At 42.6% G+C, this 27,370-nt stretch overlaps 1 long non-coding RNA gene across 1 annotated transcript; it reads right to left on the bottom strand.

Annotated features, from left to right (window-relative positions):
- Nucleotides 1–4,366: 4,366 nt before the first annotated feature.
- LOC109306097 lies at nucleotides 4,367–25,308 on the bottom strand. Its single transcript, XR_002099848.1, has 4 exons — nucleotides 25,297–25,308; nucleotides 10,915–10,920; nucleotides 7,654–7,660; nucleotides 4,367–4,505 (listed from the first exon to the last, which is right to left on the bottom strand). It is a non-coding gene; the product is annotated as an uncharacterized LOC109306097 (long non-coding RNA).
- Between the last annotated feature and the right edge of the window lie 2,062 nt (nucleotides 25,309–27,370).

Here is a 27,370-nt window from a genome sequence, read left to right as displayed (position 1 = left end):
AGTTTCTTTTCCAAAAATGCAAGTATGTTGCTTGAAGGTCTTTGGGAGCCCATACTATTGAAATGTCATTGGGAATATAGAGGACTAGGGAACCAAACTATTTAGAATGAGGGTCAGGCAAAAAAGTAGCAGTCCTGCCTTAGTGCTCTAAAATACAGTTCTGCACTGCTGTTCACATTAGTTTAGTGCACTAAAATATCCAACTTGTAGCCCATGAAGGGTTAATTTGTAGCCAGTGAGGAGGTGTTGGAGGCCTGGTGTAGACCCCACTGGTCCAACCTGCAGCCCCCAGCCACTTAGAACTTGGAAACCATGCACTAAACCAAAATAAGAAAGGATAAATACAATCTTTTTTGGATCTATTTGTTTATATCTTGAAGAAAAAAAAAGTCTTAACCAACTTTTGAGCTAGATTCTGTAACTGGATCTACCTGGGTGAACTGGAACTCCTCAGGAAGTCATTTAGGTGTATGTGACTCCAGTTGCATGATCTAGCCTAGGGACAGGCAAAGTCTGGCCTGTGAGCCAGATCTGGCTGGCAGTGGACTCCATTTCCAAGCAGCCCCCAGCCACAGCTGTGCTATGATAGCTCAAGGCTGGGTTTGTAATGGAGACTGGCCCCAGCCACACTGGCAGGGCGCTAGCAGGGCAGGGCAGGGGGCTGTTCTGGAACTGCTGGGATCTTGCAATGGGGGCAGCTTGGTCCAGGGCCAGGTCAGAGCCACAATCTGTAGCCTGCACGCTCTGGCCAGGGACACGGCAGCAGATTGTGGCTCTGCTCCAGCTCGGGACCACGCTGTCACCACTGTAAGGAGCTGGGGCAGAGCCACAACCTGCAGCCTGCATGCTCTGGGCAGCAGCTTGCAGGCAGTGGATCATGGCTCTGCTCTGGCCCTGGACCAAGCTGCCTCCACTGCAAGATCCCAGCAGGTCCAGTGTAGGCCCCTGCTCTGCCCTGCTGCTCACGCTGGCAGCATGGCTGGGGCTGGTCTTCATGGCAAACCCAGTCTTGTGCTATCACAACACAGCTGCAGCTGTGGTCTCCATGGAGACTGGCCCCAGCCATGTGGGCAGGGGCTGCTGGAGTCTGGCTGCCAGCTGGATCTGCCATTTTGCCCACCCCTGATCTAGCCCTTAGATTGTAAACACAGGTTGAGCAACAGTAAAATAATAACACCATTGCTTTAAAAACAACTGTTATTATGCAGAAAACCAACATGGGCAAAAGTGCATACAAGTCAGTGCAGAGTGGGCTTTTTGGATTGCTTTCAGAAGAAATCACAGTGGGACCACAGAGAGATGAAGCCATACAAGGAGCTGTTAGTGCAAAATTAAGAAAGTTGGGATGATTTAATTCATTGAGAAACCATTAAGCACATTGACTTGCCTCCTAACTATATCCTTTATGCTAAATTTGGTGCCTCTTTTGTCTAACCTAAGGTTACTTTATCTATATATGTTTATTTCAGCAACTGCATGGCTCACCATATATTTATCTGGGTGATTAATGTGTTTATACTTTATGCTAGAAATGATGAATGACACATTTCTTGTTTGCTAATAATTGCTTTGCTCATGATTTGTGTCAAGCTGTATTTGGATGGAAATTGGGATTCAATTAAAAAGGCACAACACCAGGAATTTAATTTAAAAACTGTGTTTTTATAGGTTTAATAAAACAACTTTATATGTTCTAAATACATTGCAAAGCTGCATTTACATCTAACTGATTTACTAAACAACAGATTTTTGTAGTGACTAGTTTGCCCTGGCACAGATTTTCAAAGATAATTGTGCCTAAGTTGCAAATAGATAGTTGAATTTTAAAATGAGTCCAGTTTAGGGGTCTACTTCCCATTGAAGTCAATGGGAATTGAAAGTCATGAGGGTTAGTGCCTAACCTGCTTGGGTGCTTTTGGAAATCCTATTAGGCACCTGAGGGTATGTCAAAACAGCACAATGCAGAGATTTTCCAATCCAGCTTTGAATGTGCTAGCTTGTGTACCAGTCTCTATGGCTCAAGGCAGCACTGCACAGAAATGCCGGAGATATATCTCCACACACTAGATCTAGGACTGGGAGCAACATAGCCATATTTACATGGCATTACATCTAATCCCTACCTCTCAGCACAGCTAATTAGCCTACGCCTAGTACTATGCTATCTTGGTTCTCATTATGGAGCTAGTATACAAGGTACTTTGCACAGCTTTGCACTGTGTAGATAAACCCTAGTGCTAAATACATACAGTCAAAAAGCCAGAGCCAGAATTGATTCAATCTTTGCAGGTTAGTCTAGACATTCACTTCTGATTCTGGAAATGCAGCCACATGCCTGCAATGGCTCAGGTCAAAAGCTTGGGGGGGGGGGTTAGAGAGAGTGGGGAGCACTCGAGCACGTCTCCCAGCCTCTGCCAAAGGGAAGGGAGGAGATAAGCCCTCCAAGCGTTCCCCTGCTCCCTGCTCCAGCAGAGGGGGTGTGGCCTGGCCACAGCCTGGGACCAGCATGCTAAGGCCAGGTGGAAGCAGGGTTTAAACCCCTGTGCTTGGCCCACATAGGACCCCAGCCTGGGTCTGTTTGGTGGAGGTGCCCCTGCCAGGCTTATCCCCCATTCCCAGCCCAGGCCACATGCTGAGAGGGGTGGCGTGGGGGAGGGAAAGTTAAACCCCATTCCTGGCTCACAGAGGACCCCAGCTGGAGTCTACCTGGTGGGGGTTTGGGGTAGCCCCTTTCAGGATTTTGCCCCCTGCTCCCTGCTAGGGGGGCAGTCCCTGCAAGTGTTTGCCCCCTGCTTCGAGTTGAGAGTAGGGGGCATGCCCATGCCCTGGTCCAGGGCCTGCACACTGAGGCACAGAGTGAGAGGTTTTAAAATCCCTCCCGTCCTACGTGGAACCCCAGATGGGGTCTGATGGGGGTACAGCTTCTGTCAGGCTTCTGTCCCTCCCTCAAATGGCTATGACCATGGTCATGCCCCAGCTGGGAGCTTGTAAGCAGCTTCTGGCCCTTGCTTTCCAGGCTTTTGCTACTTACTCTAGTAGAGGGGGAGCATAGGCACATCCTGGCCTGGGACTCACATGCTCAAGTGGGGCGGGGGGGGGGGCTCTAAACCCTCTCTCCCCTGTCTCAGCATTTTGGCCTGGCTGGCATCTTACCACTCTTCCCCCGCCCCTCTGCTTGAGTAGGGAGCAGGAGAAAAGCCAGGCAGGGGTTGCTTCATTCCTGCCAGGCAGATCCCAACTGGAGTCCCTTGTGGGTGGGGGTGAGGATTTAAACTCTCCTCTCCCCCTCCACCTCAGCATGCTGACCTTGCCAATATCTGGTCATACCTCCCACCCCTCCACTGGAACAGGGAGCAGGGGAAAAGTCTGTGAGGGGCTTCTCCAGCCCTGCCAGGTAGACCCTGGCTGGGTTTCAGAGTTAGGTTTCCCACCCCTACCCCCTTCTTAGCCAGCTGGAGCAGTGATAGTTCTCTGGCTAGGGAGCAGAGGGTGGTGCCAACCCTGCTTCACTGAGTAGACAGCACAGTGAAGGGCTGCAAAGCATCCTGGGATGCTGTGGGATTGTGAGTTACTTTGAACCAGGAAGGGGTCTGGGACAGAGGTTCCATAAATTGGTTTGACCTAGATCAGTTCAGTCTGATACTGCATCCAACCAGATTTATCTTAAACTGGTTTTGGCCATTTTGAAAGTGATTTAAGTGCACTGAATTTCTGTTCTGTTACAGGTTTAAACCAGTTTGGCTAGGGACAGACATTCAAAAAGCCTGAGCCTGAATTGATTCAATTTTTGCAGGTTAGTCTAACCTGGCTGGGCCATATCAGTTTTGTAACCAGACAGACATCCCAGAAATGAAGGCACATGCCTGCAGTGGCTCAGGCTAGAAGCTGGGGGTCACTAGAGAAGCCCTCCCTTCTCTTGCACAGAGCTGAGCTGAGGGGGGACATGGTCAGGCCCCGGCAGGATGCTATGATTAGGGAGGGGTCTCCCCCCCCACAAACAGCCCAGCAGGGAATGTTTTTCACCTCTAACTCCTTGTTTATCACTCCATTGAGAAAACAAAAGGCCATTACCAGCTATCTGTTGATTCTGCCTTTGTCCCAAGTACTACAGCTTGGAGGTAGGCAACATGTGATCTGCTAACTAATACTGAGAGATGTCTGTGGGGTGGTGGTGCCTGCTTAGCAGGGAGTGGTGGGAGGGCAGAGAGCAGAAGCCATGCAGATGCCTGCAGAGATTGCCAAAACTGCAGCCAGGGAGCAGAGAGGAACATCCAGCCCAGAGAACATCCTGGGATGCTGGGGGAGTCTGATTTAATTGAAACCAGCAAGGGGTCTGGGACAGACATTATATAAACCAGTTTGAGCCTACATTCCACCAGGTTTATCTCAAACCAGTTTCAGTGATTTTCAAACTGGTTTATGTGCACTGAACATCCGTTCTGTCACAAGTTTAAACCATTTTCGGATCACTTAAATCAGTTTATATGTAATGTCTGTCCCTAGCCCTCCTGATCACTTAAGCCAGTTTGAGGTCATGACATTTTGCAGAGGGCTCACGGATGATTTCAGTAGATTATTAGAAACTTGGGCTTTAATATAGGTTGTTGTCATTTAAAATGTAACTGTAAATTGCTTTATCTTTAAAAATGTGTATTAACATATTTTTAAATAAAAGCATTGGATTTCTTGGCTACAATAAAAAAATATACATCTTCATTTTGGAATCAATTTTAATTTTGATATGACTGCAGTGCATTGGCCACTGCACAGTATTTTTAATTTTTGAGCTTGATGTGTCTGTGTGTGAGTCTCAACAGCATTGTGTATTTTTGTAAATATTTTCTTTTTATGGAAATATAATCAAAATTCAATTTGAAACCTATAAAGTGATTACAAACCGCCAAATGCTATTTTATTGGCAGCTATTCATGATAGATGGTTTATTGAAACAGTCTCACTTAGATTCTAAAATGAGTTAGTGCCTTCCTAATCACTATTTTTCCACATATACTCAGCTGTTTTTTTTTCGTGTTGTTGCAGTTTGGTATTGTGGCAAATATTCAACAAACTTAACTTGCCTACATAATGCAGTACAGTTTCCTTTGGGAGATTTCTTTCTTTTTTGTTTGTTTCTAACACCTGGTTTGTTAACTATGATCTTTAATTTATTCAAGATATCTTGAAATTTCTTTGACTGACTATCAACATTATGGTATAGGAAACTAGTGGTTTTCAAATTTAGTCACATGGTAATCCATTTGCATGGGGTGTCATTATGTCTCTGTCAAGTTTCCTTGTAAATATTACTTCTGATTTCAGATTTCTACTGATACAAAGAAAGACAAAACCTGACAAACCTTTCTGAGCTGCAAAGATTAATTTTATGGAGATGAGAAGGATCTGTCCTTTAAAATTGGAAGGCAAGATTTCTAATTTGTACAGTTGTACAAGCTTAAAATAACACTGTTTTCTTCAATGGTGAGTTCATCACAATTTCTTTGGACTTAAATTGATTTAGCTGAGATCAGAAGCTGTCAATGGATGCCTGCATTTTAAAGAGTGCCTCAGGGCATTTATTCATGTACCTTTTTGTCCCAAAATGTGCTGGAGAGCCACTGCTTTGGAGTAGACTTAATTAATTGAGTCTGCTTCGCATACAAGCTGATGTGAACTGCATTGCGCCGCATGCAGTTGTGTAAGCGGTAAAATGCACACCAGCGCACAGAAAATGGCAGTGGTCCGCTTTAACTAAAACACCTTCTATGTGTTTTAGTTCAAAAGCAGGCCGCCACCATTTTCTTAGCACTGATGTGCATTTCGCCACTTATACAACTGCAAGTGACGCAGCACCAGGTGCTTTTCAAAGTGCCCAGCACTGTGGTACATACATGTGTAAAAATGCCCTTAGATTCTTGAAACTGGAACTCCCAGGAATTATTTCCTTCTTGTGTGTAGAAAGCTTCTAAGTTCAATTGAAGGTCCTCTGCTTAGTCTCATCAGGCCTAACTTGTGGGTATCCATTTCCTGGACTGAAATTCACAAACCTTAGGGCTCCTATACATGTGCAGGGAGGCTTCTCCGATGTGTTGTAATGACAGTGTGTCGGAGCAGACTTGATTAATCAGGTCTGCTGGAGGGTGAAAATTAGCATGCTCCCACGGGCTCTAGCTGTAATGATGAGTGCTGTTAAGAAGTACACCTTCCTTATAAAAGCAAATATTGTTTATCTTCATGAAAAACTAGCAATGGTTTGCAGACAACTCTTTACAACAATCAACAGCTAACATTATCATTGTTCATTAAATTATTGTGGTGCTTGACATAGTCTGTCTGAACTGGGTGGTGCTGTTTCAGGCTCCTCAGTGATTGGAGTGGGTATCTGTTCCTGTAGTGCCTCTATCATCTCCTCTGAGCAACTTTCCTAAGTCTGTTTGTGTGTAGTCTCCAGTTGTTCACTCATCCTATCCTCCTCCCCTTGTTCAGGAATATGTTGCAAGCATCTCCTCTTATGTCAAAAAGGTTGTCCCTCCTGAGTCATAAGATGTGTCATAAGACTGCAGAGCATCCTTATGACTAACCCACACTTTCAGTTCCCAGCTTTCACTATTTTAAATATTAACTGCATTATTGGGCTTCAGTGTCTGCAACCCCTGTGACCCTTTGTCATAGTACACTTTTTGTTTAGTTTGGCCTTTTGCTTATACCTGTGCATGTCAGTGTCAGTCCTGTGATTTGTTACTGTCAGTCTGGGTAAACTAGTTCTCAACTTTCTGTTAAATAAAATCTCATCAGGTGACTAGCTAGAAGATGATGATGTGTAACTCAGAATTGCTAACTATGGATCACCACTGGGGTGTCATTGTCAGATGTGACCCTATGTAGAATTCCATGTCTGGAAAAGATTGATTTAAGGCGCAGTCATATCAGCCAATAAAGCAACTTCAGGATAGTGACAAAAATAATCTAGAACCAATAGATAATCTTTGCCAGCTAGTGTAAACAAATCAATTCCCACTTTGTACCATGCCTCTTGAATATCATTGTCTATCCTCATTGGTTCCTTTTAATTCTTAGCCTGGTATTTCTGGCATGTATCACATTTATGTACATCATTTTACACCTGACTATTCATGAGTGGTCAATATAATACCTCCTTGGAACCCATTTTGCATTTTTCTATGCCCAGATGACCCTCATGTATTCGTTTAGTCATATCAGCTTGTACTTCTTTAGGTACTACCATCCCGTGACCCTTCAACAAAACACCATCAATCACTGAGAGCTTTGCTTTAAACTGAAAATATGGACTTGGTATATAATGACCAGGTCATCCAGTGGTGATGGCTTTGATAATCTTCTGCAGTGTGTGATCCTGTGCTGTCACCTCTACAAAGTTTTGCCACGTCTCCTCTGATACTGGGTATTATTTTTTTATCCCATTGACATGCACAATGTCAGAATCTACTTCAGCATCATCAACAGTGTTATCAACTGCCCTAGACAAAGTCTCTGCAATCACTAGTTCTTTGCCTGTTTTATAGTCTAGTCTCAAATCAGATAATTGTAACTGAAAAAAGTCTCTAGTCTGGGAGGTATATCAGCTAGCCCCTTTTTTGCAATGGTGACCAGAGGTTTGTGGTCAATTTCTGCCACAACCAGTCTTCCATATATAAAAACATGAAATTTTTTGCGTGCATGCACCAGAGCTTAAGCCTCCTTCTCTATCTGTGCATACAGGCATTCTGTTTCTGTGAGGGCTCTGTATGCATCTGCCATTGGGCTCCAGCGATCCCCATACTTTCACAATAGGGTCGCCCCAAGGCCCTCTTTAGAGGCATCTGTGGACAATTTGGTTTTTCTTTTAGTGTCAAAACACCTAAGGACTGGAGCTGTTTCCATACATTTTTTTAATATTGCAAATTCTTATGTTATATATATATAGTAACATCTATGTTGGCATGCCATGCCCACTGGGTATTCTTTTTTAGTAGCACTCTCAGTTTGCTGGTGTTTTCTGCAAGGTTTTATAAGTATACCTGCCTACCTGGGTGACCATTCCCAGGAACCTTTGCATCCCTTCCTTATCTTGTGGGGGTGGCATGTTTGATATAGCGCTTATTCTCTCAGTGTTTGCACCTCGTTTTCTGATATTCATTCCCCCAAGTAGGTGATTTCTGTAACTCTACATTTGCATTTCTGCTTATTAAGTTTCAGCCCTACCACCCTCACCCTGTTGAGGGCCTTTGGTAGGCTGAAATTATGTTCCTCTCTGTTTTTGCCCCATGCCATCATCGATGTACACTTTGACACCTGTTACTCCAGCAAAGCTTTGCTGCACCTTCTGTGAAAGATTTCAGGTGCTGATTTGAGGCCAAATGGGAGCCTGAAAAACCAATATCTCTCAAGGGGTGTATTAAAAGTGAATAGCCTTGAGCTTTTTTCATTTAAAGGAACCTGCCAAAATCCTGAGGATGCAGCCAGAATTGAAAAATATTTAGCACCAGCCATTTCACTAAATATATCCTCTCTTGTAGGCAATGGAAAATGCTCTTTTATGTATTGATTGAGCTCTTTTGGTCTCAGCATCATCTTATTTTGTCCCATCTTTCTTTTCTGTAATTACTAATGAATGTACCCATTCAGTAGGTTATTTTACTTTGTCAGTTATTTTCAATGCTACAAATTGGTTCAGCTCTTCTTTTAGTCTCCTTTTGATGGCTAGAGGAACCTTCCTTGGGGCATGAATGACTGGATACTTGGGTTCTGCCAACTCAATTTTACATTCAGTTTCCAATTTACCAATGCCCTCACAAATATTGGAATATTAGTCTTCTATAAATGTGTCCTTGGCCTTTGTTACTATATATACTCTCTTAATTAAACCCACATTCTGGCAGGTTTTTAGCCCCAGTATTGGCATAGTATTTCCTATGGCTATTACAAAAGTTATTGGTCCAATTTCATCCATAATTTTTATCTCTAGTTCATATACTCCTTTGGTGGGAATCACCTCCCCATTGTAAGTTCTTAGTTTTACACTTTTACCCTGGATCCAGTTTAGTTTTTGTTTTAACTTATTAACAGTTCGTTCTGGAGGCACATTTACCTACGTATCTGTGTCTATTTTGTAGTTAATAACCCTTCCATTAGTTTCCAGTACAACAGTCTAGTCATCTCCTGTCTCCACAGCCACAGTCCCCCCATAGAGCTCTTCCTAAGTGCATTCATTAGTGTTGTCTTGATATACTGCATAAGTTTGCATGTTTTGACTTCTTCTCTGTGTTTGCTGCTCCTGGTTGCATACTCTGGCAAAATGGTTATGTTGCTTGTATGCCTTACTCTGTATTCCTAGTGCAGGGCATTGCCTGTTTGGGTGCTTGATTCCACATTTCTTACAATTTGGTGCTCTTTTACCTGTAACCTTGTTCCTTGGGCTAGCTGTGAATCTTTCTGCTCTTCTTTCTTGCTTTCTGCTTTTTCCTTTATTGTCCTTTTGCTTGCTTTTTATTTGGTCTACTGTAGCTATTTCTGATTTTTCCTTTCATTATTTGTAAACTCTGGAGAGTAACTTCTGCTGCCTGGCACACTCTCACTGCTTTGTCTAAGGTCAAATTCACATCCTCCAAGTTTTTTTCTGTAATTTCAAATCTCCAATGCCTATTACAGTCTGATCCCATATGATAGACTCAGTTAACTGCCCAAAGTTGCAGTCCTGGCTCATCAACTTCAGGTCTGTTAGGAATTCCTCAAACAATTCACCTTCTTTTTGCACTCTTTTGTGAAACTTGTTTTGTGAAACTAGTATCTCAACTGTCTCACTTATTTTTGGTATGCAATATTCTGCAAAATTCTGTAAGTCACATAGCTTTTCCTCACATCTTGGTTTAGCTGCATGTTATTAAAGACATCATCAGCCTCAGGTCCGGCTATATTCAGGAACATGGCTATTTTCTGCTCATCTTCCTTTGCTGCATACCCTGTTGCTTGAGTGTATATGTCAAAACTTGGTTTATATTTTTCCATGAATCAGCAGCTTTACCCAAGAGGTTCAGCTTCTTGAAGGTTTTCAGATGCTCCATCTCTTCAGCAGTTTCTTATCTTCCCCTTCATTTTCTTTGCACCTCCACCTTTGGTACCATGTAATGATGAGTGCTGTTCAGAAGTACATCTTTGTATAAAAGCAAATATAGTTTATTATCTGCATAAAAGACTCTAGCAATGTTTTGTAGACATTTACAAAACCTTTACAACAACCAACAGCTCTGTCTCCTCTCCACTGGTCCCAACCACATCTCATTAACAAAGCAAACAGCTCTAATGTTTCAGTTACCCATAGCTGTTCTCTTAAAGAGAGTTACCCAAACTGTTCTCTTCCCATACCAGTCATCTGTATCAGTGTTCCCATGCTAAAAAATGGTGGCAGGGTGCTTTAAACGAAAGCTTGTTTGAGCTTTAGTTCAAAGCACCCCACAGGCATTTTTCAGCATGGAGATGCTGATACACATGACACTCCAGGTACTTTAATTAGTGCAGCTCTCGGAGCTGCACTTATTAAAGTGCCCACCAACACCTTCTGGAACTCATCTATAAAGCCCTAGGCACTTAAGTTCCTATTCAATATATGGGAAGCGTGCCTATGACTTGCCCCATGTCAGAAGAAAGTCCCAGAACGAAGGGGCATATTCCCTGCCCATGCCCTGAATACTAACATTCTCCAAACCTGGAAGTTCACCAGTAACACCACTCCAGGTTCATCCCCACCAACTGCTTCTAGGCACAGCAGAAACCAGGGGTTCAGAAAACGGGTAGCCAAACTGACTGGTTACCTTCCAGGTTTGCAGTATGGGTACAGAATGCTTGGACCCCTTAGTGCTGTGTTTAGTGGTGCTGAGCCCCGTTACAATGCACACAAACTCTTAACTGCCTCGGGATGGCATTTACATTGGGTGGTTGGTGGTGGTACCAGTATCTTGCATATAACAACCTGCTAGTTAGAGCACTTAAAATCATAGCATCATAGAAAATGAGGGTTGGGAGGGACCTCAGGAGGTCATCTAGTCCAACCCCCTGCTCAAAGCAGGACCAGTCCCAACTAGATCATCCCAGCCAAAGCTTTGTCCAGCTGGGTTTTGAAAACCTCTCTGGGTAACCTCTTCCACTTACCTGGGAAGTAGACACCTATGCATAATAGCTTCCTCAGTTTGAGAGGTTTCACTTCTCAGGAGACTGAGGATGTTGTGGGTGAACACTGCTGTGTTAGTGTGCAGAAAAGGATGCATGATTTATTAAGCTAGACTAAGTAGGAAACCTAGAAAGGAAGAAAGATACATAAATGTGTAGCTTAGTAGCTAAGGTACTTGCCTGACTGAGGAGAGGCTTGGGTTCCTATTGCTACTCCCTGGGCTGTTTATGAAGTTGTCATTAAACAATCATTGGACAAAATACATAAACAGTCCTCAGAGTAGGGACTAAAATCCACACTCTCCTCACTCAGGTGACTGCCCTAAGTACTGGACTGCAGTGCTTTTGTTCTATTTTCTCTTCTGGCTGGCTGACTTCTTTGGCTTTTGCATTCTTGGCTTCTCAGTGACCCAGGTTCAATAGGAAGATTGAAGGGTGACCCCACACCAGCCTAGTCCATAGCTTGATAATTAGGACTGTCATGAGAGATGCATGTTTCACTGCCCCCAGGTTAAGCAGTCCACTCAGTGTCTTCAATTTCCTGGACAGTTGCTGTAAACACTCAGCTATTATATAAAAGCTGGGAAGTAGTTCCAATACTACCTCCTCTGCCCATGTTTTTGAATGACAGTGGACATGGTTGCTGTATTCTGTGTTGAATTCAGTGTTGTCTGCATGAGTTAGATGCCTTCTGGAAATGCTTACAGGACTAGGCTCTTCAGGGACATAAGTGAAAGTGCCCCTATTCTGAAAATAGCAGAACAGATCAGACTCACCATGATGATATTTCTGGTTATATGAAGAAGCAGGATTGTATGCACTCAGGCAACCTAACAGGCAACCCCCACTTAACGCTGTTTCACTTAGCGCTATTTTGCTATAACACTCATTTGAACTTGATACCTGATTTCACTTAGCGCTTAGCAAGTTTTGCTATAATGCTTGTCGTTACCATCTTGGGTCATTAAAACCAATTGTGGTCACCATCTCAGGTCATCAAATACTTTCAGTTTCGCTTAATGCTCGTTTTGCTTAGTGCTTGGTTTTTCAGGAACCAATTAAGAGCACTAAGCAGGGGTTGCCTGTATTTAGGTGCTGGTGGCGGTTTTGCCTAAATTTACACAAATTTCTGTTTTCTGTCTTTATTAGCTCTGATGCTCAGATACTATGTTGATAAGTCTAATATAAATGCCAACCAGAAAACATTTTATAAAGATTGCAAAATATAATTTCACTTCTAGGAATTGAAGTTTTGTAGCTTTTTTGTACTATACAATTCACGGTTCTTATATTTTTAACTATTTAATCATCTACTATATGCTTTAATCCCTGGAAGCTTGTTATTTGTAAGGCAATTGCATACCTGCAGGGATTTACAAACCGTGTTCAAGATTCCACCACTCTAGAAATTGGATGAACTTGATTAGCATTTTATAGCTAACTTAAAATATAGTTTGCAATATATTGTGGACATCACCTTAACTCTAAGGCAGTGGTTCTCCACTAGGCTGCCATAAGACCATGGTAACAACAGGGTAAAACCACCCGACCTATAGGGCTTCAGCACATATGCACTCCTGCTGTGTTAGGGCTCTCTGATAACCGTGAAGTGGACAGAGTTGCCCTTGGCTGTAGCCCTTCCTGGTTTGATGCCCCCTATGCTCCTCCTGGAAACAGAGGCATGTGGGACAGGTGCCTCTGTGAGAGGAGCATGGGGGGAGAGGGACGGATGGACCAGGAAGGGCTACAGTCCAGGCTGGCTCTTCTGTCCTGCTTATTAGAGAGCCCTAATGCAGGTTACACATGCACGGATGCCATAGCCCTTCCCAGGCTGGCTGTGTAGCAGGTGCAAGGGGTAGTTTTACCTGGTGGCAGCAACACCCGGTTAAAAACCACTGAGTAAGCTGATGCAGCACCAACAGCAGTTCTCAAATGAGGATACTACTACATTCAAAAAAGTGGTGGAGGATGCCCTGACTGAGAAAGTTGAGAGCCACTTGTCTAGATGTTGGAGGTGTGGCACAGAGGCACTGCTAATGGTAAGAATGAATACTGTTGCCTTTGAAAAGATTATACCAACAGCAAAGTCAAGACCACTCTGACTAATGGTTATGGACACTGCATACAATATGGCTAATATCATCCAATATTATAGGGGCTACATTATTGTGTCTAAGGTGATAATAAAGGTCAAATTAATTATGAGTTTCATATTATCATAGTTTAATATCGTATGTAGTATACAAGGTATTAATCTGCAAAATCTTCTATCCCGAGTACAAAAAACTAGTATTGCTCTTTTCCATTCAGAACACTGGTTACCTTCATCTCTTGCAGTTACAGTCAATTAACACATTTGCAATATTTAATACAGTAAAGTAAATGTGTATTTTGCTTTGGTTTTGTTTTTTAATATCCCAATATCTTTCATGGAAGACTGCGGGAAGTGGGGAAAGGAGTTCAAAGTTTTGTTTCCATGTAACCATGTGCAAAGGTCGGTTCTTGACACTATACACCTGATTTTCATTAACACCCACATCACTTTACATCGTTATGGGAATACAGAGGTGCCATAAAGCACAAATATGTTTGAACCCATTTTAAGACCCATGTACACAGCAAAAGCAATGTTAGTCGCCTTAACATAAATGAGAATTGGGTTGGTTGTATGAAGTCAGTTTAACTCACAAGTCTGTCACCAGGACCTAACTAGATGTATGGTATTTTTATCTGCCACTGATTATCTATCTATCTATCCACACCCTGGTTGGCATTGCAGCAGAAAAGGTAGCTGTACATATTGTTATTCTTTCTTTCTGAAAATGTAGTCCCAGATTTAGTAATGTTTTAATAAGTATCCTTTTTTAAGTGAATCTCTCTTTCTTCTTTTCTCATTTTCTCCAAAAATAAAGATTGCTTCTGATTTAGCTGTACTCTATATCCTGTTTAACTGGAATGGTTGCTGACTGGTAAAAGCAAAGAAAAAGTGCCTCACCTCTGAAGAAGCAGAGTGAATAGTAACTCCTTTGGTCAAACAGACACGTTCGGGTATTTGAAGTGGGACAACAGAAATTTTGCTGTGAGTTCATAGAAGGGTACAAAGGGACAGAACTGTGACGATTTGACAAATTGTTATTAAGTTGAAACACCACTATATACATATCTATATATTAGTGGTGTTTCATTTTAATCATGACAATATGTGAGTTTTGGGTTACTTTTTTGAGTCTGAAAATTGGGAATTTTTTTTTAAATCAGAGAAAACCAGGATCCCTGGTTATGTGTATCAGCTGTGACGTGCTGTGGGAGAGTTAAATTGTAAAGCAAGAGTGCCTGTGAAGTTGGAGTTCAGAGAAAATATTGACTTGAGGTACAGGAGAGTCTGGGGAGGGTGGGATGTCAACCCTGGTCCTGAGAGTGTTGAGAGGTTGAGCCATGCAATCACAATTCTGTGAAAGGATAATGGTCTGGGAGCCTGTGCCATGACACTTACCTGAGAGGGAGAAAAATCGTGACTTATCCCAGACCAAAGGGAAGTCATTGGGCTCATGCACTGTCATGGTAAGACCCAGAATAGCAACATGGTAAGCACAGAGCTGTCCCTTTACCAAGGGCAGCATGTTCGACAGCATCAAATAATCAGTGGAAGAAAAGTTGGAGAGTTGTTTATCCACTGGAATTAGAACACTGCAGCTCACTCTGAAGTCAATGAAAACTGAAATGATTTGGCATGTAGAGGCTTCCACTGAAAAGACTGGAAAAAACTGTTTGGGTTTCCAGCACATTGCAACTACTCCTTTTCACCACAGCCTGCTCCCTGCCTTGGTGAGGTTCATTTGAGTGACTTCAGTAGTCATAGCTGGAGTTAATCTGGATATCTTTCCCAGGCAGAATTATATACTGTTTCTCACAATCTTACTGTTTCACTAGAAGAAGAAAACACTGCAATGAGAAAATTAAGCCAGAAAGTGAAAGGAAGTAAGTCTTGAAAAGGAGAGGTACAAAAGAGAAGGGAATGTTTCATTTGAACACCTGATCACGCAGTACGCACTGCTCACTTCCTTTTTTATCAATTCAGTCTAGTTTTGTATGAGTTCGCTGCTGGTTTGCTCCCCTTGGTACACTGAGTGGTTCATTATATTTAAATAGGTCTCTACAGTGGACATCCTTCCTTTTATCTGAGAAGTCAATGAGTGGCTGAATTCAGAGTCAGTAATAAAATCTAATCTCAGCAGACTGGCCTGTGGATGGTATTTAAGACTGGAATGTGCCTGGCATATTGCCAGAGGCTGTATGTTATAGTCTGTTACCTGTACTTTGCCTCACTAATGGACTAACATACAAGCTTTTAAACTAAATTCCCTTTGGACTTTCCCAGACTGCAATGAAAGCCATTCCTGTTCTAGTAGCATTAGTTAAAATATCAATTTTAGTGAAAAGTGGACTGATACATTGGGAAAATGTGAGGTGTAGGGGGAAATACTATCTATCCCATTGGACTATCTTTCAACAGCAATGTTAAATTAAAGATCTCTTAAGAAATGCACGAACTAACCTGTTCCCACAGCTGTGCTGTCATCAGCTGCTCCTTGGATACTATTTCATTTACTTCATGAATATAGATGGCCAAATCTTTGGGGCAATTGATTCTATTAATGTAAAGCATATGTACAACCACCACTGATAGCAGAATTCGGCCCAGTTTCATAATAACTATTGGATTTTATTCACTGAAGGGCAACAGATCTCAAGAGAGGCTGCAGACAACAGGATTCTCAAAAATGCTGTTGCTTTGCTTTGCTTTGCTTTGCTAAATGTAGGTTTTTGAAAGAAACGGTAACTAATTTGTGTACTTGTGCAACTGATTTTTGAGTACCTTCATGTCATCTTATTCTAGAAGCCAGTATGGTGACATATTTTACTATGTTTAATAACTGACATAGTGGAAATGAAATCAATGGGACTATACTGGTCCAATAAAATATATTGGTCCAATATAATTTAGTTGGTCCAGTTGATCCAATAAAATATATTGCCCACAACAATCCTTGCCTCTTGCATAATTCCTGGATCATCTTGGCAACAGCATCGTTCCAATGCTGGCCAAGCATGCACATAAGTGTGTTCTGAGCTTCAGTGACAACAGGGAAAACAGTGAAACTGAAAATAAACAGAAGGGTTGACAGACATATATATAATGATATCTGTTCACCAGCAAGCAATGGTGGATATTGCAGATATTCTACTGACTGGTGGTTCATTTTCTCTTGTGGCTGTAGAGACTGAGGTTGTTTATATATAATTGCCCACCAGCATTATATTATATTATATTACATTATGTTACATTGTATTACATTATATTATAGTGTGTGTATGTAAATTGCCCTGTTTCCTTTCTTGTGTAGTAAACTCAGGTACTCTCTGCCAGAGAAATGATCAGTTTTTTTATATCAAAATCTAAGCTGGTGCTCCTTTAGCAGTTTTACCAGAGTGCAATTTGGGAGGACAGAGAACCATTTCCTGTTTCCTCTCATGAGTCCAAATCTCAAAATTAGCCTTAAAATCCAAGATACAGTCATTTTCAAAATCAAGCTATTTGGCAGCTGGCTGCAATCTTACTTGAGCTGTTGGCTAATGGTAATGTACCTCTGAAGAATGAATGAGTAGCTCAGATCTTCCATGCTGATTGGCTGACACTTTGTAAACAAAAGCCTTAAATGGCCAATAAGTGAAAAAAATGCTATGTCTGCCAGTGAACTGCCTGTGTTCCTTATGCCACCAGGAAGTCCTAGCTTAGGTTGATGGTTAACAGTCTTAAAAATGACTGTAGACTCTGACTGAAGTAGACTTCCAGTGATGGTGCAAGGGAAACCATTTGTCCTCTAAATGCATTTAAACATTCTTTTTTAAACCTCCTTAATGAGCTTATTGTCAGCTCTTACCATCCTCTACTCTCCATTCACCAAATCAAACAGAAAAGTAAAATAAAACTCATTTTGTGTCCCATAATGGATAGATGCTTGTAAAAGCGTACTACATGTGTATGAATGAGAATTGGTGATTTAGTAGAACAGTAATATTATTTGCTTTAGATGCTAGCATAAATATATAACTGCATTAACAAGCCATCACACTAGCAATTATGGAAATAGTGTAATAATAATAATAACAACAATAAAGTAGAAATTGCAGGGTCAGGTGCTTTGTCTGCCGAAGAATGCATGGTCATTTTGCATCAGTGGAAATGCAAACAACATACATGTGAACACTAGGAGGACTAAACCATATGTTGTTTTGTCCCCAGTGAAGTCAAGAGCACAAGTCCTTTTGACTTCAGTAGGAGCAGGACTGACTCCTAGTACAGCCTTCTGTATTTTCTCTCTTGATTGACAATAGTATCAGCTTCCATAAATGCCTACGAACTAACTCCATCCCCTAGTACCTGCTCAGTTTAAGCAAGTGTTTTTTAGTGTCATGTAAAATGTACAGACACATGAGAACTGTATTATTTCACATGTTTAGGATCCTCCAGTCTTCTCCTCTCTGACCTTGTAGTCAGGTAATGAAACTCTTATTTTTTTTCAGCAGTTCTGCTTGGCTGCAACAGAGTCCTGTGGCAATTTGAGAAATGGTTTGCCTGTTCTCTGATCAAAGCTTAAAAAGAGACTTTTCAGGTCATCTTTTCAGTTGACCTTCCTTTAGCAAAATTGCTCCCCAGAGATTACTCTCAAGCGCTTTGTCCAGTCTAGCTTTAAATTACTCAGTTGATAGTTTCGCCAACATATCTCTTGGGAAGTTCTTCCATTTTAATAAAGTGTACTGTTAAGATGTATTTTTGGTACTTCGGAAAGCTTGATAAATATGCCACTTTGATGAACTGAATACAAATCCTTTCACTCATTACTGAGTGTTGTTAACCCTTCAAAGTCAGGAATGATGAGATCATTTTCTATTTTCATTACCATTAATTTCTTTTGAATCAGTCCATCTGAACCTTTAATATTTGTTTCCAATTAGGAGTTTCCTATGGCTTGGTTTGTGTGTTTTCCTTTTACCGTGATACCATATTCTGTATTATTTTATTGTATTGCTTTAGACATAGTGTCACAAACCCAGAGAGAGAGGAAATATCCTGATATTTGTGCATGGCATGTGAAGGCCAAGGCTACACTGGCTTTCTCTGCATGGTTGTTTGTAGAGCTGAACATGATAGGAACATCAAAAAGCCTATTTGATTTTATATACCAAAAATGGGGCATACAAACACACCTGTACAGTAGCCTAAATCAGCACTGTTACAAAGTTTTCATGAGAAGGACAAATAGTCCCTTCAGGAATCAGATGCTACCAACCCCAAGGAAGACAACCTCCCAGCAAAACAATATGAGTCAATGTGCTGCTGCTTCCTCCAAGAAAACCTAAGAAGTAGTTTCTTCCTCATCAACTGATATGTTGTGAGTTCGGCAGCAATGCTCTGGACACTCCTGTGTTGAACTATCAGTTATTTATTATTATAAGTCTCTGGAATCATATCCAGGGTGAATCTTAAACAATTACGCTCTGTATATGTGTGCAAAACTTATACTCGCTCTGTCTCTGACCTTGGCCCGGCCCAGTCCTGGTGTGTGAGAGGAACCAACAAAGTGCCCCACTGGCTCCTCATGGCAGCCAACAAGGAGTCACCAGTGCTACAAAACTGCCACAAACTAAATGAACCTGCAGTGCTGAAAATGAGGACTTTGGCCTTAAAGGGACAGTACAAAGAAAATACAATAAGACACAACATCAACATTTTCTGAGTTAGATCCTTTTCTTCTGTCAGCTGTTGATGCTGACTAAAACTTTCAGAATTTGGAATCCTTTTTTTTCATTCAGCTTTTCATTAGGGAAGGATCAATGGTCATCTTTAGTTACTCTGCTGAAGTTATCCTCCTCCTTGTTCAGACTGGTGGAAGTGACTCAGGAGCCCTTGGTGGGCTTAGGGCACATTGGTCTCTCCCCCTCCCCCCTCCCAATTCCCAGAAAACCTCAGAAGCAGCAGCAATAACCAGCTGTGCAGTTTGAGACAAGCTGCAAGCTAGAGACTCAGAAAGTAACAGCAGCAGCATTATGAAGTAAAAGAACTAAATATAAACTGGAGGGTGCAGACAGAATTGACAAATTTTACCTGATCTGGCCACAGAAAGCAGTCTGTAGCCATGACCAAACACAAGTGCATGAGTGGGGGAGCATTTGTTCACCAGAGCGCCCCAAGGGATGACGAGGTTGAACGGTTATAAACTCCTGCAAGACTGTTTCAGGCTGGACATAAGGAAGAATTTCTTTACTGGCTGAGCCCCCAAGGTCTAGAACAGCCTGCCATCGGAGGTGGTTCAAGCACCTACATTGAACACCTTCAAGAGTAAATTGGATGCTTATCTTGCTGGGATCCTATGACCCCAGCTGACTTCCTGCCCTTTGGGTGGGGGGCTGGACTCAATGATCTTCCGAAGTCCCTTCCAGCCCTAATGCATGAGGGTTCAGATGAAAACATTTCAAAACACAACATCTTCTGTAACTTGTGTTTGCCTGCCTGCTAGTCTCTGAGCTGTTTTCAGAACTGAAGGAGAGAAAGGGAGCAGAGGGAGTATGGTCTGGGCTTTTTTGACCCTGCTGAAGGGTGGGGTGGGTGTACTGGAGCCCTCCAAGGTTGGGGGGAGGCTCCATTTTACCCACTCCACCCTCCAGCACCTACTGGGACACTAGAATGAACTCCCTCTGCTTCCTTTCCCTGCTCCCATTCTGGAAACAGCACGGGCTGGCAGGGCAAAGGGCTGCTGCTAAAAGAAACTGGCTGTAGGGTCACAGCCAACAGCTAGATTTCCCTTCCCCCTTGAACCAGCAGTGAACTTCTGTTTGGTCCATGGGATTGTTTTAACTCGGAACATTTCCTGCAAAGTGTTCTCAGTTACAGTGGGGAGCTGCACTTTTGTTTGTACCCCAAGTGCCTTAAAAATGTCTCATATTACTAATCTGTGTTAAACTGGAAGTCATTCCACTTTTCTCCTCATCAATCAGTATTTTCTTGGCCCTCTTATTTTACCCTGATAGTTTACTAATGATCAATACAAATCACAATACAAAAGTGCCCACAGCAACATTTGCACAGTGAGTCATGAAATAGATGCCTATAGTATAAGTTCTGCTATACAATCCAGTATACGTCTGCTGCATATGAAGCCCTTTCATTCCAATGTTCTGAAGAATAAAATCCAAACACTTGCTTTAATTGGAATTATGGCAGAGCATTGCTGTTTTTCAGGTGCTTCCTGTTTTAGTTATGGTTGTAACCTTTGTTCTACTACTATAAGTCTGAGCAGCTTGTAGTAGTCTTGGACAGTCTTCCTAGAGGCAAAGTCAGGATGCAGGAAAATCATTTCTGACTTTATCTGGCTTTTGTAGTCTACACTAATTTTCATTTGTTTTTAAATGGATCAAGACTAATTTGAAGTGAAGCGCCTTTCAGTTAAAATAAGTGAAGGACTCGGGGTGAAAGGATCCAATAACACCAGAAGCTAAAAGGGCTGTTAAATTGAATAACTTATGCAGGAAGCTCTACAGCATTGAATCCCATTCCTGCAAACAGTCATTCCATACAGGCCTTGAGAAGAAAGCCTGAGGATACTGAAACCATAAAAAACAAGAAAGATGAACACTTCAGCCAAATCATTGGAAAGCATAAACATGCAATGTGAAACTGTGGTCATAGGGTCTAAAAGAAGACCCAGGCTAGGAACAAAGACTGAACTTAAAAAACTGATGTGTAAGGAGGAACCAAATGGGTCACCATCCTTTTTAGCCAGTGGAGGTCATCTGAAGGATTGCTATAAAACAACCGAGTCATGGGTCACTGAAGACAAAAAAATAAACACCACACCAACTTTGGTTTCCAAAAGGTTTGAAGTAAACGGCATGTTCAGCAAGAGAATTTATTGAAAACTGAACTAGAGAACAAAGAAAGGGACTACAGAAAAAACAGAAGTCAGGGTAAGCATACTGATAGTAAAAGTGAAAGTTGTCTAGCCTTTGTTCAAACAGTATAGTACCACATTCAGTTGCCTACCTGATTTACATTTGTCATGTGTAATACTTTCCTCCTTTTACCCTCTTTCACAAAGGAAATGTGGAATTACAGCCGATTCCCATATCCAGTTCCTTTCTTTACAATTTTTGTAGGCTTCTGAAGGCACTATCATGTTCCTGGATCAAAAGGCAGTGAAGTTTCTGTGTTTCTTTGACCTTGTTGGAGTCCATCTCACAGCTTTGACTGGCCTCCAAGGGAAGTTTTGTCATACACAGAAAAACTTTAACCTTGCTGTAACCATTCAATCCCCTGCCAAATGGTAAGATTTTGAGCAAATATAAAACTCCACGATTGGTTAAACTAAATAGGGTGTGTCTAGATCAGTGGGAACATGTGTTTCCCCGGGAACAAATTGCAGTGCCACACCTTGCACCAGCCAGGCTTCTGTTTTGGCCAGTGCATATTGTCACCATGTGCGCCATACCACATTTTTTGGCATGGGATTTTTTGACCCTGGGATCTCCTGGGGTCAACCCCCCCCCACCCATCAACCCTTCCCCCTACCCCCCTGCAAAGTAGCAGCATGGGGAATGCCTGCACGTGCAGTGTGTGACACCACAGACAGTTCCATGGCACCACATACCACACATCCACACTTCTCTGGACTTGACTATAGAATCTTATGTGATAAAATGGGTAATTAAGTAGACTTGGAGTTAGTCAAGAGTACCTACCTGGAAATGCAATGGAAATTGTAGTCCATTGTAATCATCAGTACAAGTTGTTGTGTCTTTGGATCTTCAGGCTTTAGAGTGGAAGAACTGTTTGGGCACATCCACATAAAAAGCTTGTGGATACCATTTAATCTACATAAACTAAAATATTTTTTAAAAGGAATTTTAATAAATTGGTGCTAATTGTATGTATGGGCCAGACCTTATTTTCTATTTTTGTTACCAACTACCACCCATAGTGGGACAACTGCTGTTGGATAAGACATTTTTTCTATCAATAACTGGACCTCTTTGGGAAAGTTTGAGAACTGCTGTCTTAGGTTATGCTGAGAATAATTCACCTTCAGGTGCTCATTATTTCACATCTGTAGCATTTTACATTTTTAAGGGTGTATGAAGGAAAATAACACCCGGCCCGAGAGGCCTCTCATGATGAATGTAGGATTAGTCTGAGTAGGTATAATAAGGCATCATTTTGTCCTTTGAGAAAGCGATGGAGGGGCAGATTAAGGCCAGCAGATGGATAGCTGTGCACTAAGTGGATTAGCTCAGTGTAGCTGGCAGCAAGGCCAAGACGTAAATGATACTTCATCACCCAACTGCCAGATATCAGCCAGAAGGCTATTGTAGGAGGGCAAATCAAAAACATAAGAATGTAGCTAAGCAAGGACACTATTAAAATTGTGGGTTGCCTTCTTTTTTTTAATTTGTTTTTTCAGTAAAGTGTAAATATATATCCCCATGAGAAAGTAAGTGGCTTGTTTTGTTTTTTAAAGTAATCTTTCTGCTATAGACACATTTCACAGCCATTTGGAAGATTTTCCTGTGTACATTCAGTCATTTGTAATTTAACTTTATGAGAAGTTGAACTTTGTTTTCAGTGCATGTTGTGAAACTGGGTAATTTAGAAAAATCCCAGCTTCTTCCTCATGGAGCACCAGTGTCTCCTTGCAAGGTGTTTCCTACTCCAGAAGCTAGTGATAAGTAAGCAAAAGGATATTTGAGAAACTGAATCAAATAATCTTTTGCAAAGATTACAGCAGCAATTCTGTATCTCTAGGCATGTCTACGTATACATTTAAAGTACACCTAAATTTAATATGCGTTAGCTTAATGCGCATTAAGTAGACAGGTGTGTGCACCTACAGGCATTAAAGCTTATTAAGCACATTTGCAGGTATCAAATTTAGGCACACATAGCCTAAATTTTCCATTTTAAATGCATATTCAGGGTGTACATGTGTAGATACACACCCTTAATGTATATTAACTTAGGGTAATGTATATTAAAGCATCAGAAAAGTCCTCTTTGTATCAGAAAAGTTCAGACAATGCCTAGTTGTGAGTGGTACCTTGTACCTTAGATTAAATGTGATAGAATAGATCAATTAATGAAGTTAATAGGTTATATTAAAAGCTCAGGATGAGGTAACATTTATATGCTTTAAAATATTCTCAACTTTTGTTGTGATTAGTAACATAACTCCTTACTCCTTACTGTTTGAGAACCTCTGCCTTAGATTTGCTGTTCACTTGCAGGTGTTCAAAGTCTATGATGACAACACCTTTAGACTATGATTCCATTAGATTCCTCAAGCTAAGCATTGTCCAACTAACTTAATATATCTATGGAAAATGTATAAGGAAAATCTCAACTATTTCACTAGGTGATACTGGTTATTTAGTATGTGGTACTTATCCAAGTCCTCGTTGGGAATATTTTGTAGCATTTTCTATTAGAAAATGCCAATCGATCACAAGCAAAACTTTTATTTATCAAGATAATTTTTCTTATGTCTAGAGTGGAATTCTGGTTCAAAGCAAGAGAAAGAGAGAATTCCTAGAATAGCCAGTAACTAAGTAGATAGGGCAATCACCTGATATGTGGAGGCCTTGTTACATAGTAATTTTGGACGGCTCCTGGAGCTCTTAACCCCTAGATTGTCTTCATATTAACACCTTAAAGTGGTTATAAGCACTTATTATGTAGTTCAAAGTTATGCTACTCCAAGGCAGAATTATCTCTGATCTGCAGCACTCAGCTTCTGTTTCATTAAGGTGTAGCCATTCCCCACAAATGTGCTGCCCAAATTGAAGTCCTCCCTCCAGTATTTCAGCTTCTCTCACACCCACAGCAGAGTGAAGCTTGTCCTGGCTCACCTGCCCTGTAGTGGCAATTCAGAGCTATAGCTTCTAGTCCTGCCCCTGCTTTCCAGGCCTGTAGTGGCAAGTCACAGTTGTGCAGGTAGGAGACAGAGAAGGTTTCTAGACTAAGGGTGTGACTGCATCAAACTCCAAGATAGCACTAACACTGATCAACATTTGTGTGGTTACAGCCTACGGTATAACAAGGCCCCGGGAGACCCATCTTCAAGTTCTTGTTGTACCAACTACTAGGCTTTCCATAATTCTGGAGTGTTTCTCCTGTTGGCACTGTTTCATTTTGCATAAATATTAATTGAGGTAGGAACTGGAACTTTGATCGCCCAGGTGAGCAGTCTAACTGCTGGGCTGTGCAATTAGTCTCTTGAACAAAGCAGAACATCTCCAACAGAAAAATTACTAATTTCCCCAACTCAGAATGTGGCATGGGTCATTGGGGAAGGTCATGTCCAGGGACTGGCTCCTTCAGGCAAAGCGCAGGGACTAGGTTCACAGGGACCCAGGAAAACCAAATACGGCATAGTAAATCAAGAATGGAGACTGAAATTTTATGTAAACCATGCACCTAATCTGAAGTCAGGATGAGCCAGAAGTCAGAGTTAATCAGGGTGAGCAAGGGGTCAGAGCTGGAGTTCTGACTGATGGCTAGAAAATGGTATTTAGAGGTTTGCTTTTGGGAATTGGCTTGTAGGTAAAGTAGATATGCACTAGAATGGGGATGCCCAACCTTTTTATGCTGTGGATTGGCAAACCACAGACTGGAAGTGACCGTGGACTGGAAGTGACCATAGACTGGAAGTGGCCACAGACTGGCAAACTGCAGACCAGCAGTGACTAGCATACTGTGGGCAGGCAGCCAACCCTTTTATATACTCAGTATATACTCAGTATACACAGTATACACTTTATATACTCAGTATATAAAAAAGTTGGCTGCTGGTCCACAGTATGCCAGTCATTTCTGGACTTCTGGTCCAGCAGCCAACCCTTCTGCAGACTGGTAGCCAACACTTCACGGCCCAGTACTGGTACCGGGCCGCGGCCTGGGGGTTTGGAACCCCTGAATTAGAACAATGTTCCAGGATAATGTCAAGGGTTAATTTATTTCTTGAGGCCTCATTATGTGTTTACTTCAAGGCCCACTGTGACTGTCACAGGCAAGCAGCAAACAGATACACAGGCTGGGAAATTGAAGACATGGACCACAGTGTTCCGTAACAGAGATAAGGGACTCTGCTATGTTGGCCAGGTCACAGTGACCAACTGCAGGGCCCTTAAGATTTCTAGCTTTGAGGAATAGACCAAATTAGGAGGAAACTGGAAAAAAGCCCAAATTAGGATATATGCATGCGAGGGGCTTGTGAAACAAAGGACTATGCTGACAGGACAGAATGTGGACAGTATGAGGACCACAGAGAAACCAATCAGTGATCCCAAGAGATCAAGAGTCATCAGGAGGGGAAAAGAATACAAAAAAAGGGATTTTAGAGCAGCAAACAGTCCCTGAGAGGAGATCTCGAGGCCACCATGGACAGAAGGCACACCACCAACCCATTTCACCCACCCCACTGGGGAAGTGGAGGGCCTCAGCCTCTAACCTCCAGGCTTCTGAAATCTGACATTCAAGAGAGAACCTCAGAGTAAAGCTCATGTACTGGCCAGACATACCTTGACTCTATGAATCCTGGGACCGGTAGATATGGAATTGCTTGCATTATTCTTATTTGCTATCACGATGTATCAATAAAATTCACCTGTTACTGAATGTAGAGGTTGTGGTCAGTCTGAGGGTTTGGGTCCATCAGAACAAGGTATCTGGGTCATAAATCCACTGCCAACACTAATAAGCAAGTCAAGTATTCACAGAGGGGTCAGGAGCAAGCATCAGTGTCTTTCCCTGGACAAGGTACTGCTGTCTCAGGCTAGCTTTTAGAGACTGGAGTGGGTACAGCCTGTTGCCTGTGTGTTAAGGGATTGGTTGCCCTGATTACCTAGTTAGGACTGCCTAGGCTCAAGACACTGATCTGGGCTTGCTGCAGTTGGGACCTGTTTCTGTGTAGCTTTAGCAGTTGGGTTGCCCTGGTCATTCAGTTGGGGCTGGTTGGCCCCTGGCCCCTTATCTGAACTTATTACAAAAATAGCCAGCATTCTGGTGGTCAAGGCACTCTCCTGGTATGATGGAGACCCAGGTTCAAGCCCCTCCTTTCTATCAGAATGAATGGAAGTGTCTACATGTGAATTTAAGCGGGCTTAAATTTAATGCACATTAAGTGTTTTTTGGCAGGTGTTTACATGTGGTGGGACTTGGGACTAACTTTAGTACCAGGTCAGTCCAGCTCTGTCATGTGCCCGTGTGACCACTGAGAGGAGCTCCAGCCTCTGGCCACATAGCTACCAGAACTTGGCAGCCAAACTGAAGCCAGAGCCAGCTGCCAGCACTTGGCAGCCATTTTAAAAGCACACCCTCCACACTATGACCTCTGGGCTGATGCTCTCTGTGTCAGAGCAGCAGCATGGCAGAGACACAGGCCTCACATGCCTGCTCTTCTCCTGCTGCAACTGTGCTTCCCAGTCCTGGCTGTCCCAGCTCCTGGTCCTGGTGCCCAAGGACAGGGTGCCACACTCCTCAGGGCTGCTGCAGCTATCCTACTCTCCCACTGCTGTTCCAGGTTCTTGTTGCTTGGCCACCCGCTCCGGTCGCTGGCTGGATGACTGGTACATAGCCTTCTGGGACCCCCGCTGCTATGCATCTGCTCCCACCAGCCCTGGTGACTACAGGCTCCAAGATGCCACTACTGGGACTGCTACTGCCCTCCTGTCCCACCAGCCCCACTGCCTCGGGGCCTGCCACACCAGCCAGCACTGATGGCAACTCATTGTGCTGCAGAAATGGGATAATGACCAGTGGGTCAACATGTTCTGGGCAACCTTTGAAGACCTGCTGCACTAGCTCTGGCCCCACCTGGAGTGCCAGAACATGGAGAAACACCTGGCCATCTCTGCCGACACCTGTCTGCCCCAATGCCCACAGACCCCCTACCCCCTGCCCATCTCCCAGCACCACTCCAGGACATGCACATGTTTGTAATGAAAACCATTATTACCCTCACAACTCTCACCCCATTCCCCGCCCTGCCTCTTCAACCTGCCAATAAAAACCCCTCTTGCTGACACTGAAAACATCAGTCTCAGTCTTTCTCTGAGTCCTGGAGTTGGGGGCTGTGTGGTA

Source organism: Crocodylus porosus, unplaced genomic scaffold (genome assembly GCF_001723895.1).
Source record: "Crocodylus porosus isolate Cpor-Errol unplaced genomic scaffold, CroPor_comp1, whole genome shotgun sequence".
NCBI classification, from domain to species: domain Eukaryota; kingdom Metazoa; phylum Chordata; order Crocodylia; family Crocodylidae; genus Crocodylus; species Crocodylus porosus.
Note: the sequence above shows the minus strand (reverse complement) of the source record. Positions and strands in the feature narration are given on the sequence as shown.